Source organism: Lathamus discolor, chromosome 1 (genome assembly GCF_037157495.1).
Source record: "Lathamus discolor isolate bLatDis1 chromosome 1, bLatDis1.hap1, whole genome shotgun sequence".
Taxonomy (NCBI): domain Eukaryota; kingdom Metazoa; phylum Chordata; class Aves; order Psittaciformes; family Psittacidae; genus Lathamus; species Lathamus discolor.
Genome location: NC_088884.1, coordinates 118,684,518 through 118,699,529, shown reverse-complemented (window position 1 = coordinate 118,699,529; position 15,012 = coordinate 118,684,518). Strand labels below are relative to the sequence as shown.

Sequence of the window (15,012 nt, the reverse complement as noted above, 5' to 3'; positions counted from 1 at the left end):
TCATTCTTCAAAATCTGTTTAAAGTCCTGGCTACTTGAATGGCCAATGTATTATCAGTAGAGTGCAATAATAAGAACTCCACAGAGCTTCATAAGTCATAGTATTGGATCCAGAGCTTATTGACATAAAAGTGAAATATTATCTTCTCATTGACTTTAAAGGGGTTTGGCTCAAGCCTATAGCAAAAGACATGAAATAAAACATTGCATAAACATTTGAAATAAGCTAAAAAACTTCTTGAGATTAAAGACATCATACAAAATCTTCTGCACTTACTGCTTAAAAGTGTATGATTTAATGCTATTTCCCATAGTTTCTATTCTGCAATGAACTAAGGTTATCTGCAATAAAGATTTCTGTAAGACTGTTCACCCTGCTTTTGCTAATCCTTAATCTTTCCCATCAGTTTTTGTTATAGACTTCAATCACATCCATCCTTTTTAACAGCATACTAATTTCAGAAACTACCAAATCAAGCTTTATCATAAACAAGTAAAAATATAACTTGAGGTCAGAAACCAGTGGAATCTGAAATATTTTCTGAATAAAAATGATATGGAGTAAGCTTCTGTGTCTGAAGGAAAGGCACTGCAAGTAGTAAGTGGTACAATGGGGCTCAGATTATATAGGTGAACAAATACCTTCTACTAAAATACTTCCTTTTATACGTCTCAGAATTTACTGTCCTGTCTGGACCTATCATTCATTTTATTCAGTACCTTAAGGCATACGTGGGAGAGTGGGGGAAGACTCCATTCAGTAACCAGGTCCTAACTGACCAGCACTATACAACATGAATTCTAACTAGTATGAATAGAGCATCTTCAAAACATGGTTTTCAATAGGTCAGCAACAAGCTCTGGACAAATACCAGGTGAGCTTCTTTTTTAATTATTTTTAAATCTTTTCCTTGTAAATAAAACCTAGCCAAACTGGAATGAAGCTTTTCAAACCTCGTATCAATACTCATCTTCTGTTTAATGCCATAAAAATCCAGTCCTTAACATATGATAGAAATACATTTCTGTGGCTGGTACTACAGTTAAGTGCTCAGCAGTGACAGGCAAGTTATCAACAGAATAAAGTATTGCTTTTCTAAGTGAAAGCCATGGGAAATGCTAAAATAGCAAAATACTAGAATAATATAGTTATGTGCCACACTCTAACACACATTACTTGGAAATTCTGCTCTGGCCACAGTGTGCTCCTGTCTTTTAACTACACTTTTCAGCCTGGCACTTCAATGCATTATTTTACATAGATGCCAGCTTGACTGACAAGTACTGCTACTTCACAAGAATGCTGTAAAATTATAATTTTAAGTTTGCTTTCCCTATGAGGTATTCTCTACCTTCCTAGTGGCAGGCTTCCTATTGGAGGACCTGCTAACTTAAGGTGCTGGAAGGTTTAGCTGATGGTATAACATACACTTCTTGGTGATATTTCTCACTTCCACAGCAAGGACAACTACTGATCGCAAGACTCATCCTAAACTATCCACTTTCAAGATAACCAGTCAAGTGCTAACATTTCTTTCAAATTCCCTGGCATATGAACTTTTTTCATCCCCTACTCTACCACCACCCTATAAGGCTCTGCCTGCAAAACTGGCACAGAACAGGCAATATGATTTATGCTGATTTTGGCCCAATAAACAAATAAAAGCTAGAAGAAGGAGCTGAGGGATGAAAAGTATATAAATTAAATGTGGATTTTTGATATCAACTTTGACTAATGTCTTCAGGGGACCCAGGATTTGCTTTTAATAGACTGGAACATTGGGGGGTCTGGAGCACTGATTGGGTGTTCTTTTTGTTTTTTCTCTTCCTGTTTTTTCTGTGTTAAGATTCTGTAACACAGATCAGTCAGCTTTGAAGGTCACTAGATAAGGACATGACACTAGAGTGTTTCTCTTTCCTGTACAGTGCACCTAAAATAACATCATCATATGCTACTTAGTAGAATTGAATCAATTATATCAGATTGCTGTGTTAAGTACATGAAGCCAAATAATGAGCATTTGGCTTATTGTTCACCCTTTTCAGGAAACTCGGTCTTGGGGGAAATTGACAATCAAAATAAAACACTGTGTTATAGCCTGTGAGGAGAGCTTCTGTTCCAAACCCAACAAGTACCATTGTCTTTCCTTGTGGAGGTATCTCCCACCAACACAGGCTACTGCTGATTAGCAGTAAATACAGATTAGCAGGCAAATACCAAATGGGCCACCTGTATGCCACAACAGATTTCTGAACATCAATTTTAAAGACCCAGAAGTATCAGGCCACAGATGGTGCTTTAAAAATCATTACTAGGGCAATTTACTGCATCTCACCTCAGTGTTTATTGTTGCAATTATGCAACAATAGATGCAAATCAGTCACTGAATTTCACCACAGCCATAGTTCCTTTTAAACAAAATCCAAAGGATCACAACAGTAAACATTAATAATACTCATCATGATCTCCTGAGCCTGAATCACCATCTTTGATCTGGGGATCAGGTGGACAGTGGAAGTCAAGATGTCACAAATCTTGGTCCCTATGGAGGTCTCAGAATGACAGTCTTTCAGTGACCAAGGATGCTGATGCAAATACCTAAGTTACTGAGAAAGGGGAAAACATTTTAAGTTTTGGACCGTACCCAGACTTGGACAACTGCCACCACTTCAGTCCTTCCTCTTTAGTTTCTTAAGGGTATTTTTGGTTGTGTTCTGGGTTTTGTGGTGGGGTATTTTGTTTCATTTTGGGGGGATTAAAAAAAAAAAAAAACAACAAAAACAACAGCACAAAAACCCAAACCCAAAACAAAAACCAAAACCAAAAGCCAAGCAAGGTATTAAAGACTTGCTGCTCTTCTTTCTAAAGTCGACCCTCTGAAAAAGTCTATATATGCTATGATCTGGGAGGACATCATATTCTTTCCATCTAGTCAACCATAATTGCTAGGCTGCATGGTGATGGTTTCTCAAGAACTTTAGGTAGAAGAGGTCTTACAGCCCATTTATCATATGCAGTTCAAATGCCCCAGGCAGATAGGCAGAGCTTCCTTTCCTGCACAAACTCCTGTCCATTAAGAGTCCTCTTCACAGATAATTTGAATTTCTTTATTTTCCATACAAAGGATTGTCTCTAAAAATAACTCTTGTAGCACATGCATATTCTACCATTCAAATGTGTACTCAGATTTCAGTCCTGTACGAGAACATTATGAAAATGAAATTAGCTAAAATTAGAAAAATTAGCTAAAATTAGAAAAATTAGCTAAAAAGACTATCACATCCCTAAAATTCTACAGGTGTCTGAAATCCTAACAGACAATTTTAGATCTGACAGGACAAATCGTATTGGCATTGCTCCATATGGCAGAAATTTTGCAATCATCACCTCTGACTGCAAGGCCACTGTTAAGTTTGCAAAGACAGATTTCCAAAACAGGGCTCCTCTTCCACCTATTTCAGAGTAGGAAAACAAAGAAAAAAGCCCACACTACTCAAAAGAAATTTTAATGTGCTACTAAGAAGTCAAACGGACTACAACAGCATTAAATCCCAGAAAAAATCCCTAGAGAAGACTGACTCACCATCTAATTTTTTTCAATTACCATCATCTATTACCATCATAAAAATTATTTCTGCATTGCTATCGTATCTTTTACGGGGAAAGAGGTAGAACCTGCCTTCTCTTAAGCAGAACAATTAGTCTGTTAAGAAAAATGACATAACTTCTAATAGTAATTGGAAAGTGTTCATGTCAAGTTCATACACTTAGGCAGGAATAATTAACTGCTCAAAACACACAGTGGAGAACAGCCTGCTAGGTATCAGTTCTGTTGGAAGATTCCAGCTGTTACATTGAATCACAAATATGAAATAAATACTTTCATATTTCTTTGGTTTAGTACCATACAATAAGAAAAGTTGACGTGCCATTTGTAGGCATGAACATAAGCTGAAAGTGAAATAACTATTCAGCACAAGTAACGCATCAGCTAAGCTACGAATCCACATTTGCGTATGACATTTCAGGAAAAACAGACTACATCGAGAGAGTTCAGAGAAGAGGGGAGATCTGCGACCTAAAACAAATCAGCTATGAGGAAAGACAGAGATAGGACTATTTAGCTTTAAGTGATCAGATGGAAATGTACTAGTAGGAGTCACAACATATTATAAAGGACTGCTGCAAAGAAGAAGGGATTAATTTGTTCTGCCCATCCATGTTGGACAAGACACAAAGTAGTAGTCAATCACAGCAAAAAAGAGATCTGTGGTAAATAGTTTTGCATTAGTGAAGATAGTTGCGCAGGAAACATCTACTGCTTGCTGGTGGTCCTTGAGGACAGCTTAGATAAACACCTGTCAGGAACACCACTAGAGTACAGGCCCAGACACAGATGATTTGTGATCCAAGAATATTCTCGGATTGTTTGCATACTCTCCTTTTCAAATTGTTTTGTAGCATATAACTGCTCCCCATTTTAGTCCATTTCCACTTTATGGCCTAGGTTAGTGCAAATGCTTATTCACCCACTGAGAGCTGTTGCAAGCAGAACTGCCAGGCTTGAGGACTCAAAAACAATGGCTAGTTTTCCTACAGAAAATACCTGAATTCACAAGGGGAAAAAAAAGTAGTCTTAACAAATAAAAGGAGTATCTTAGGAAGTACAATCCACTGTAAAGGCTTCTTGAGGGCTGGAAAAGGCCTGGGAATATTCTTCCTAAACCAAAGCTATGCAGCTGAGAAGCAATACATCAAAGTTGTCAACTTCTCCAATGTACTGTGCTTCATTTCTCTCTTCCAAAAAATTCCAAAAGCTTGTAAATTCTAGGAAGACATACACATCATCTTGCACCTGACACATACATGCACATACTAATTGTGTTTAGGAACTGAAATAAAGGAAATTAAGAGAAATTTAAAAAGTGACAAAGCAAGAACACTGCAATATTTGCATGCCCTATCCTTCTCTGTGTTCATTTGTCAAACAAATCACAGCATACCAAACATAACCTCATTCCCTTCTCAAAACATTTATAAATTTTTTCATCCCTTACACATAATTTAGCAATTATAGTATTTATTTGCTGAAGGAGGAGGTGGTAGAGGGAGAGAATGAAAAGATATATTAATGCTTAGCACAGCAGTATTAATAAAGCATGGGGGCAGATGGGAAAGAGAGTACAAATAATAATTTTATTTGAAGCGTAGCACACTGGCAAGAAGTCTCTGGGGGTCTCTCTCTTTATAAAAATAGCTGCACTATCACTGCAGTGATTAACCTCTTAGCTTTGAAATTTTATCTTCCAACCAACAACATACAGGATGCCTACAGGCTCCAATAGGATGAACATTACAAAATCTCACGCAATTATGCAGACAAACATGACAAGTTAATCAATATTATAGTTGGATTGCTACCTTATGCTTATTTCATCTTTAAATCTTACTACATTGAAATATATTTAAAAAGCTTAAGATATATGTGTCCATTTGGGTAAATAGTCTCTGTAAGTATGAAATTGTATGTGACTATTCGTGCAATCCAGGAATTACCCAGGTTAGTGAAAACTGAAGGGTTCGACCCAAAATATTTGTTCCTCCGTCCTTGAGATTAATTGTGGAATGAGGTAACAACTCAACACAAAAACTATTATCAACATCTGGAACTTCATCTACTTTTGCGAAGGAGAGAGTGAAACAACATATTCATGAGCAGTAATTTACACTTCAATCTCACTGAACTGAAAGCATGAGCATGCCATTAGTTTCACATGCCTATGTCAAGGCACAAAACAGATGAACAGTTTGTTCTACTGCTGGAGCATATGTTCAAGCATCACAACTGGAATCCTAGACAGGAGGGCAAAACCATGACCATATCTCAGCCAGGCCTCCCCACAGTCCCACACATTAGCACGACCCTACACTCTGTTACGGCTTCTGCCAATACACCAATGCAGTCACACGTCTCATTCTCTGCACGAGAAATAGTGCTTACATCTGGCATACAAGTGGAGAAAACAGCAGATACAGTTAAAGTTGCCTACACCAAGACCTGATAATAGAGATGACAATGCCTCTGTCACCCTAGTAGACACTCCCATGGTGACTATATTCAGACTGGGTCAGACTGTAAGAGGCCATTTACTTCCATCTTGCATAAGAAGGCAAGAACAGATAGGTCACCCATTTCCCTTTTCCTAAGGAATTTTCCTAAAGGCCTATACATATAATATATAAGATATACAATATATAATATATTGTATAATATATATAAAATATACGATATATATAATGTGCATATATATATACACACACACATTTCAATAAACCCCATTTTCTCTGCTGACTGTATTTGCCTCTCCCCATCTCCATTCCAAACTAGTGGAATGGGTTGCTGGTCAGTGTTTGGCTAGCCTGAATTGTCCTGATACGCAAACTAGACTATCCCCTCACTTAAATACCCTAGAGAGCATTTTTTCCTGCACTTTTCATTTCACCATTCATTACATGGATAATGAATCCAGCCCCGATGTTTGCTTATACTAATAAATATGTAACTAATGAAATGAAGATTAAATACTAGTGCAATGACATAAGACAGAAAATACGAATACTAAATTTTACTAATCATGTATTTATGAAATACATGAACAAACTCTGAAACTGAAGGTTAAAACATCTTTGAATCTAGACATCAAAATCATGCAATACACAACTATTGTATTACAGCTGTAATAATTGCTGTGGCAAATTAGTAGTCCAAGCAGGAAGCAGCCCAAGCCATAGGACATTAGGTACCCCATTCACCCAGTTACTACCAGCAGAGCAGGTGCAGCCCATTCAGAAAATCCTCTGCTCAATGAACAGACCTTCCGGACTGGATACCAGCCTAGACTACAATCATTTCATATGGCTGTAATGACATCCTCCTCATTCCACCAAGGTTTGATTTAAATGAGCATTGATGAAAACCAAGCTTCAACTGCACCACAATTCTGTTTGCGGCCTCTGATTATGGGAAGAAAATATACAGCCACGTCTGGACTTTGCTAACATACAGGACTGCTGAGAAGCAATTTAACTTCCATTATAACTTAGAAGAGCATCAGGCTGGTTTTAAATTACATCTTAATGAAATGGTACTTCACCAGTTTCTCTGAAATCTTGCACTGCCAACACTCAGAGGAATGCTCCTTTATTTCTTTACCCAAAATCTTAACTACCTCTTCAGCTTTCTCATACCAAATTTGGGACAATCTGCTCACAACTGTGCTGTCTGAACATGCTTCTTACCTGGAAAATCCTCATTGGTTTAAAATTCTTTCGAAGGCCCTCCAAAACATACTACTTTTGCATCATTAATGCTATCATTAAAATTCAGGGCACAGGAGCTTGTTTGCTGCTTTGCTGTCATCAGAGTGAAGTTGAAGCTTTCTTGCCTCAGCTAAGGGTATTTACACTAAAACTGGTATGTGTTGTATTATTGGTCAGCAGTTACCACATTATCTGCACCAAAACAGCGGTCAATAGAGGCGTACCCTGGAAGACTGCTTTCTGCAGTTATTTTCTCATGTACAAGCAATGATGCAAGAGGGAACAATGGGAACCTGAACCCAGACCTATTGTAACTGTGCTGAAAAAAGAGGAGAGACAGTGCTGTAAGATCTGTGTGGAAGATTTATATTGCTATTATCCTCTAGATATTTCACAGTTGGATATGAAAGCCAATATATAAAGTGATTTTCAGCTATCTCTTACAAAATTAATCTGAGAGAAATAGCCCAGTGGACAAATACTGAAGGTCAGATTTTTTTGTTTGGTTTAATAAGTAGGTAGATATATAGTATTAGACAAGCCATACTTAGGAAGCCTAGGTCAGCAGTACTTAAATAGCAGCGCATGGGATGGACATAAACTCTGAAGTCCTAGGGGAGATCGGGTTTCTTGGCATCCTGAGCTACTTGGTAAGTTATAATGGAGGGTCCTCTACAGAGTGCAAAGACTCTGAGAAAGTCAAACTTGAAGAGTCTGGGAAGAAGAATCACTGCTGCTTACAGATACAGCTGGGTGGCACTGATGAAACTTGGTGATCAATCTGCTGGGCTCACCTGTCAACCCTGGAAATTCAAGTCATGTTCAACACTTCCAGTTTTCTTTCCCAACATATGCTGTTCTAGCCTGGCCTGCCCCTCCTCTCATGTTAGTGACTTTCAGCCATGCAAGGGAAAGCTAAGCTTTCATTGTGTCCAAACAGTCATCAATGTGAGAGTTGTAGAATAGGTATGAAATTAATTCAAATATGTGTGTGCCATGATACAGCCCAATATCATGATCCCTGTGCAAAACCTGCTGTCAAGATCCATTTATAGTTTAAGTTTCAAAATAGACAAAGGCATGAACTCAGAAACACTTAAGTCCTGACTGGAAAGAGCCATGTAGCTACCCGAGTCTGCGTGTGAGTGCCCATCTGAATTTTATCAGAAGATGCGGGTGTATGTGCACCTAAATCAATGTCTGCGCCCATTTGGGGGGGGGGGGTGGGGGGGGTGGAGAAAGCATTAGCCTAGATTTTCTGTCATGTCTGCAATGAACATGCTTCTCTCTCTTTCTTTCAATCTCTCCCCTCAGATAAGGGATTCAGAACTGTAATTTACAAACTTCTCTGCCAGCAGCCAAGAATCATGAAGGTTCAGCTAATGCTCTGATGTGGTCCCATTTCCACTACAGATGTTTCTCTGCAAGGGAAAAAACAGGACAGATGACAGCAAGGAAACACTAGCTACCATCATTATTATATATCGTGTTGAATTCGCCTCACTAATACTGGGGCAGATCATGTAAATTACCTGCCTAGGGGCTAGTAAGTTTGGTCCCTCGAGTTTTCAGTTTGGTATAATCACTGGCTTGATTAATGGTGCGGCAGTTCCCTAATCCTGCTCTGCTCACTCAGAGGATATGCGGTGGATACTAATTTTTTAAAGTTCTTTTTTAAAAAGCTTCTAGAGGCCAAAGTCCATCTTTAATACACAATATTAGGTCATTTCTAAACAAACACCTCATTGACTGAAGCAGGTTACAGATGCCCTTGAACATTGAATAATCACGGTATGCTCCTGAATTGGTTTACTTCCACTTCAACCATCCTTTGTGAATCAACAGCTTCCATTATGAGGTGAAAATACCTAGTGCCAACCGGTGATCTCAAAGATGCAATATTCCATGTTCACTTCATACTTTATAACATTTATAAGAGATGGTAGTTCTGTATCTTCTAACTCAAAGGTACATTTTGATATTTGGTATTCCATTTAAATCCCAGCTTTGGAAGTCTGGTGGCTTCATGAGAAGCTACTCCCCTAAATTTAATTTTAGATTGTTAAAGTGAATATAAAGAGAAACCGAGAACATGAATATTTACAGCTTAAAAAAAAAAAAAAAAAGAAAAAATAGAAGCCAAGTAATTAAGAAATACTTACTACCACTTAAAAAAAATGGAAAAAAAAATTAAGAAAACCTCACCACCCTCTTAATTTAAGCCAGTCTAGCAATCTGGATTGGGGGAGTTCAGGCTCTGAACTCAATGAACTCACATCACATGGATCTGGATTCATACTTACACACGTAACAGAAATTTAAGCCTGAACATCCAAGTGAATACAGCCACACTGTGAAGAGATAAGCTATGAATGAATAGCTTAATTGGACACTTGCAAAATTAACTTGTCAAAAGTAATTACCCTATACATGATCCAACTGGATATGTTTTATCTCAGCCGCAATTTAATACAGTATTTAAGCTATTCCTTGGCCTTTGAAAAATATATTCACAATGTGCTGCTTATTTACCATGTTACTACCATGCATTTTCAAATCTCTGAAGCACTCTGGTACAAGGAGACAACAGATTCATTTTTGTGTTCAGTTCTGAAGAGGTTAGCATATACACAGACTCTTATTTTTCATGGAAATTTTCTCATTCATTCTTCTTAAGTTAGAGTAAAATCACCCTGACTAAACATATGTCTTTGCTTTCTGTGTATAACAATAAAAATGGAATTTAAAATGAAACATCTAGATACTAGGAGGGAAAAGACCAAATAAACATGACCACAAGTAAGACTGTATAATTACAAGAGATCATAATTTGCAAAGAAACTGCCATGGAAGGTAGTTTACCCCTTTTCATTGAAGGTAGAAGCTACTTTGCATTACCAAACACTACATACACATACTTACAGCAGTATGGCCAGACCTGCACCTTTCAGAGCACAGCTTATTGTACCGCTCTTGTCCTTTGTGCTTTCCAATCACTGCAAGAGCGCCAGTAGTGATATTTATTCTCATTTCTGTCCATTTGTTTTGTGTAGCATTTTTTCCAATTAATGCTTAATTCCACATTTCAGAACATTCTAAGAAAAGAACAGACATGCTTTGGAGAAGAGGACTCAAAGAGGAAGTTTCTCCCTTTCAGGACCTAAAAGGAATAGTAAGCTTTGCACGACTCATAGCAGTAATAAAATGCTCCTGGAATTAGTTCCTATCTAGTGCCATGAGAGAGCGGATAGTAATTGGAAAAATAAAATCTCATGATACACAGGTGTATTTCTCTCAGCCATGCATAAGGCAGCTGTATATCTACTCAAAATAGTGTCTCACTGTACTTCCATCTCAGTAACACAGGCAGCAGTAATCAAAAGCACACCACTGAGGCCAGGTACATCACAGAGCCTTCCAACACACAGTGACCTCTACATACATGGCCTAGCAGAAAGGTTCTTCTGTGCATTCATTAAAAACATACAAATTGTCTAGTGACTTGGTACAGTATCACTTATACCAACACTACCCTGATTAAAAAAGGCTTCCTAGGCCATCACTTATGTATTGCATTAATCCATACAGTAGCAGAAAAAGAAGAGAGATAAGAAGATTGTTAGAATAGAAGCCAGAAATGCATTCTTATACCATTACAACTACTTAGGCCACTACAGTAAGCACCAGGAGACAGAAAATACTACTAGAGCGGACAGAAAGCTGTGCTACCATATTATTAATGCTAACACTTAGAGAGGAAAGGGTATATGGCAAAGCTAGACAGGTGTGCCTCTAAAGTCCCTTAGGCAAAGGCATTATTGCAGTTACCTAACACATGCTACTTCGTTCAGTTTTGCTTTAGCAGCAGTTTTGGGATCAATCCCAAACACAGTACTGAAGTCTCCAGAGACTTTTGTTACAGCAAGGCCCATAGAAGCAGCCTTTTGACACAGTCAAAATATATTGTGCTGCTGCTGGCTTGTACTGAATTCCTTGCACGTGTTACTATACTGGACAAGGCAAAGAGGAAACATAAGCTTCAAAGATTATCCAATTTATTAAAACTTAATGAGTCACTGCCCCAATATGTGCAAAGCACACAACACCTCTTACATTCTGGCTTCAGACTGCAATTTACTAATCAGTTACTGGAGCATCTCAGTCCCAAAGCAGTTACTGACTGATCAGTTAATAAAAGTTTCTACAGAGAGAATTTCAGCTCCATAATGGAAGCATTCCACCTAATCTGAGATGATGTAATAAGTTACTGAAGCTGAAGCACATCAGTCCCGAAGTAGTTCCTGATTGATTGGTTAATAAAAGTTTCTACAGAGAATTCCACTTCCACAATGGAAAAATTCTATCTAATCTGAGATGATGTTAAAAAAATACACACAAAAAAAAAAAACCCACAAAAAAACCCAACAACCCACAATGAACACAACTCCCTGCAAAACAAAGCACTTAATTCTACTCCTTACCTTTAAAATAATAGTAAAAGAGGTATTCTGCTATCCATGTATTTTATACACTGGAATATGACTTTAATACAGCTATTTACCAGAAGATTGCACAATTATTCATACTTTTTCCAAAGAATAAATTGGAAAATACCAATGACTGGAAAAACCCTAACCATTCTATAATTCCATGAAATAGAAGCTCTGTGATATAATATGAACAAAACACCACCCCAAGAGTCTTCAATGAGGCAACGTTATCCCATGAGCAACTAAGTCACAAGTTCAAAACAAAAGAAAAAAAAGATTCTGATTAGTCAGCAGCCTATGTGACATAAGCTGCTGTTACTGGTGGGCAGCAGTTCATACCAGTCAGCATGAACTGATGGTGCCACAGAAAGCCCCAGGACAGAATAAATGAGTCAAGATTAAATACTCAAATCAACTTTGTTAGCAGTCCTCTCCATTAGGACACTAGCTACACAAGTAGCAAAACAGGAAATACATTTGTGCTGCTCCTGTGTTCTGACAGTTTCATACCCAAAACCACTCATTTCTCGAAGTTATCACAATAGGGCTCTGTTCACAAGCTCTCAGTTAATGCCTGTCACTAACACACTAACTATCTTTACCAGGTCCATGGAGAAATCATAACCAGGATTGCAAAGCATTAAATCTTCCTGAGTCTACAGGGGTAAAAAAAACAAGCCAATCCCACAGCATCCCTCCATCTAATCTACTAAACAGCAGTGCTTCATTTCATTCATCACTTCAGTATGTGACTGGTGTTAATACAGGAATAAGTATTATTTAAACCACAAGATGGATGAATAATTTCAAGGGCACTGCCATCATCTTTTCATTCTCAGGAGGAAGCACCGTTTACTGTTTTATTTCACCATAAGAAAAGTTAACAAACACATAGATATGGCATAAATACAGCATGAGGGTAAGAGGGGGGAACACACAACACATGATACCAACCAAATACCCACACACCACAAACATTTTATCACTTATTTAAAAAAAAGCAGAACATAAACCAGGTTTTGCTTCAAATGCCCCAGGCACTGTGGGAAGATGAGCTCAGCAGTGCAACTATGTAGGTAAAAAAACAAACAAACAAACATCCCAGAGTAAAGGCATAATACCCAGCAGGATAAGGGATTCAACCTGTGTTCTTCAAGCTCACGTGGGTTATGTACAATGCAATGTATAGGTGGATATATTTTAAGGTGAGGAATATACAAAAAGCCTTGAAAATAAATAACCCCTTATAAATCAATCCTAAACAAGCAAAACATAAGTCTGTGTTGTTGCTTACAAAAAAAAAAGGTGAGACAGGGCTGTCTCTCTTCAGAATCTGAAACCTTGAGCATTTATCTGCAGTATTTTCCTTCATTTACATTTCTGCTCTGCTTTTAGTGTACTAATTGATCACAAAGTTCCATGTGGTCAACAGTTTTGGTTCACATCCTTATTGCTTCAGACAATTAAAAACAGCCTTTAGTGCCAAGAACAATAAAAGCAGCCCCTTGAAGCACTCTTAAATATAACCTCTTAGAACTGGCTTCAGCCCACAAGAAATCTCACATTTTTAAGAAATCCCTCTCTGACAAGCAGCACCTTGACAGGATTTAACACTTGAGACTATCTATCTTTAGATTGGTTTTGATTAAAAAATTTATTATAGACTAAACTAACATCACTATTAGAACTGGTTACCTCCAAGCATTTATGTCACTTAACAACTCTTTCAACCAATTCCTTCACTTTATTCGTGACAGAGAAGTCAATAATAATTGAAGGTTTTGCTGATCATTAATACCATCTCTTAGTCAGGGAAAACAGTTTGATGCGTGCTCCTGATTTGACTATTCAACTGAACTTTTTCTTCTTTAAAAAATTGAGCACAGATCTTTGCGTCTATTTTTTTCCTGGCGTTTGGCTGTCAGCTGGAATTTTACAAATGGGTTTATAAAACTGAAGCCATAAACAATTTAAAAGGATACAGACAACATATACCTCAAGTGCACTTTGGAAGGTATAGCTTGCCTAAAATTAGACACTTGTACAAGCATCAAAACTATGACAGGCTACCTTCAGGAGCAAAAGATTAGGTTTTAATTTTGTACTTTGTACAACAGCATTTAGTTTCTTCCCTTATCCTGGGGTCAAGAGAGAAAGTTCTTGTTAAGAGTACTGGTTATGTGAAACCATATGCTGCTGAAATTTTATATCCTTGACTTTATGTAAGCCATAGATAGCCTGCAACAAGAGTTGTGGCTCTTAATTTAGGAAGTAACAAGCCTCAGCTCTTTGAAAGCCTGCAACAAGAGTTGTGGCTCTTAATTTAGGAAGTAACAAGCCTCGGCTCTTTGACATTTCAGTTGAAAATTGTAAACAGAAGAATGAGAATACATGAAAATGCAATGCAAAAAGTGATAACACACAGGAACAAATTAGTTTCACTTCTACACGCTCTATCCTTCCTTATTCTTCACTCTATGGAGTAAAGTGAAAACCAAAGGCCAGAGAGACATTTTAAAGGCTTTCTTGCAGATACCAAGACAACTGGACATAATTACTAGTAAATCTCAGATCAGCTGAAATATTATCAATCACCTTCTTCTGCATTCTCCCTCACAGACAGTACACGAGATTCAAACAGTAAGTTTACAGACATTTCTCCAATATAGACGCTTCTGCCTAGTCTGTGCTGTTTCCAAATGCAGTTCCCATTGCTTGAAAAACAAACTGTAAGAACCACTACCAAAACATGTTCCCTATAAACTGAACTGTATCTAAATATAAACCTAATTCTGAATTACAACTGAAGCATTTAGAAAACATTGCATAACAGGTCCAAACCAAAATGAGTCATCACCCTAGAAGAAAGTCATACTGATTTCCAACTAAAAGAAATTAATCCCTAGGTGGCTGGAAATCCTACCAAAGGTAGCATAGGCTCATAATATCAATTTTCTAATAATTTAGTCAAGATACAACACCAAGATGACAGTGATGCACTAGGAAAACCGCTTATGCCTATGACAGCAGAATTTCACACTGAAAAATTAAGACTTCAATAAGGATTATAAGTAGTACTCACCATAAGACAAAGTTAGTGGTGCTGAACTTCCTCAGACTAAGACTACCTTTGTCTTTAGGGAATCGGCTGTAAGGCTTCCCAGCTACAGTAATTCCAGTAACTACTCAGCTGCCAACCCAG

At 37.7% G+C, this 15,012-nt stretch overlaps 1 long non-coding RNA gene across 2 annotated transcripts in view; it reads right to left on the bottom strand.

Moving 5' to 3' along the window:
* Nucleotides 1-15,012, bottom strand: part of LOC136007324 (uncharacterized) — a 104,108-nt gene extending 89,096 nt beyond the window's left edge. For both annotated transcript variants that reach the window (XR_010609623.1, XR_010609624.1), the window contains exon 1: nucleotides 14,893-15,012. This is a non-coding gene — a long non-coding RNA (uncharacterized LOC136007324). The remainder of the gene's footprint in view (nucleotides 1-14,892) is intronic.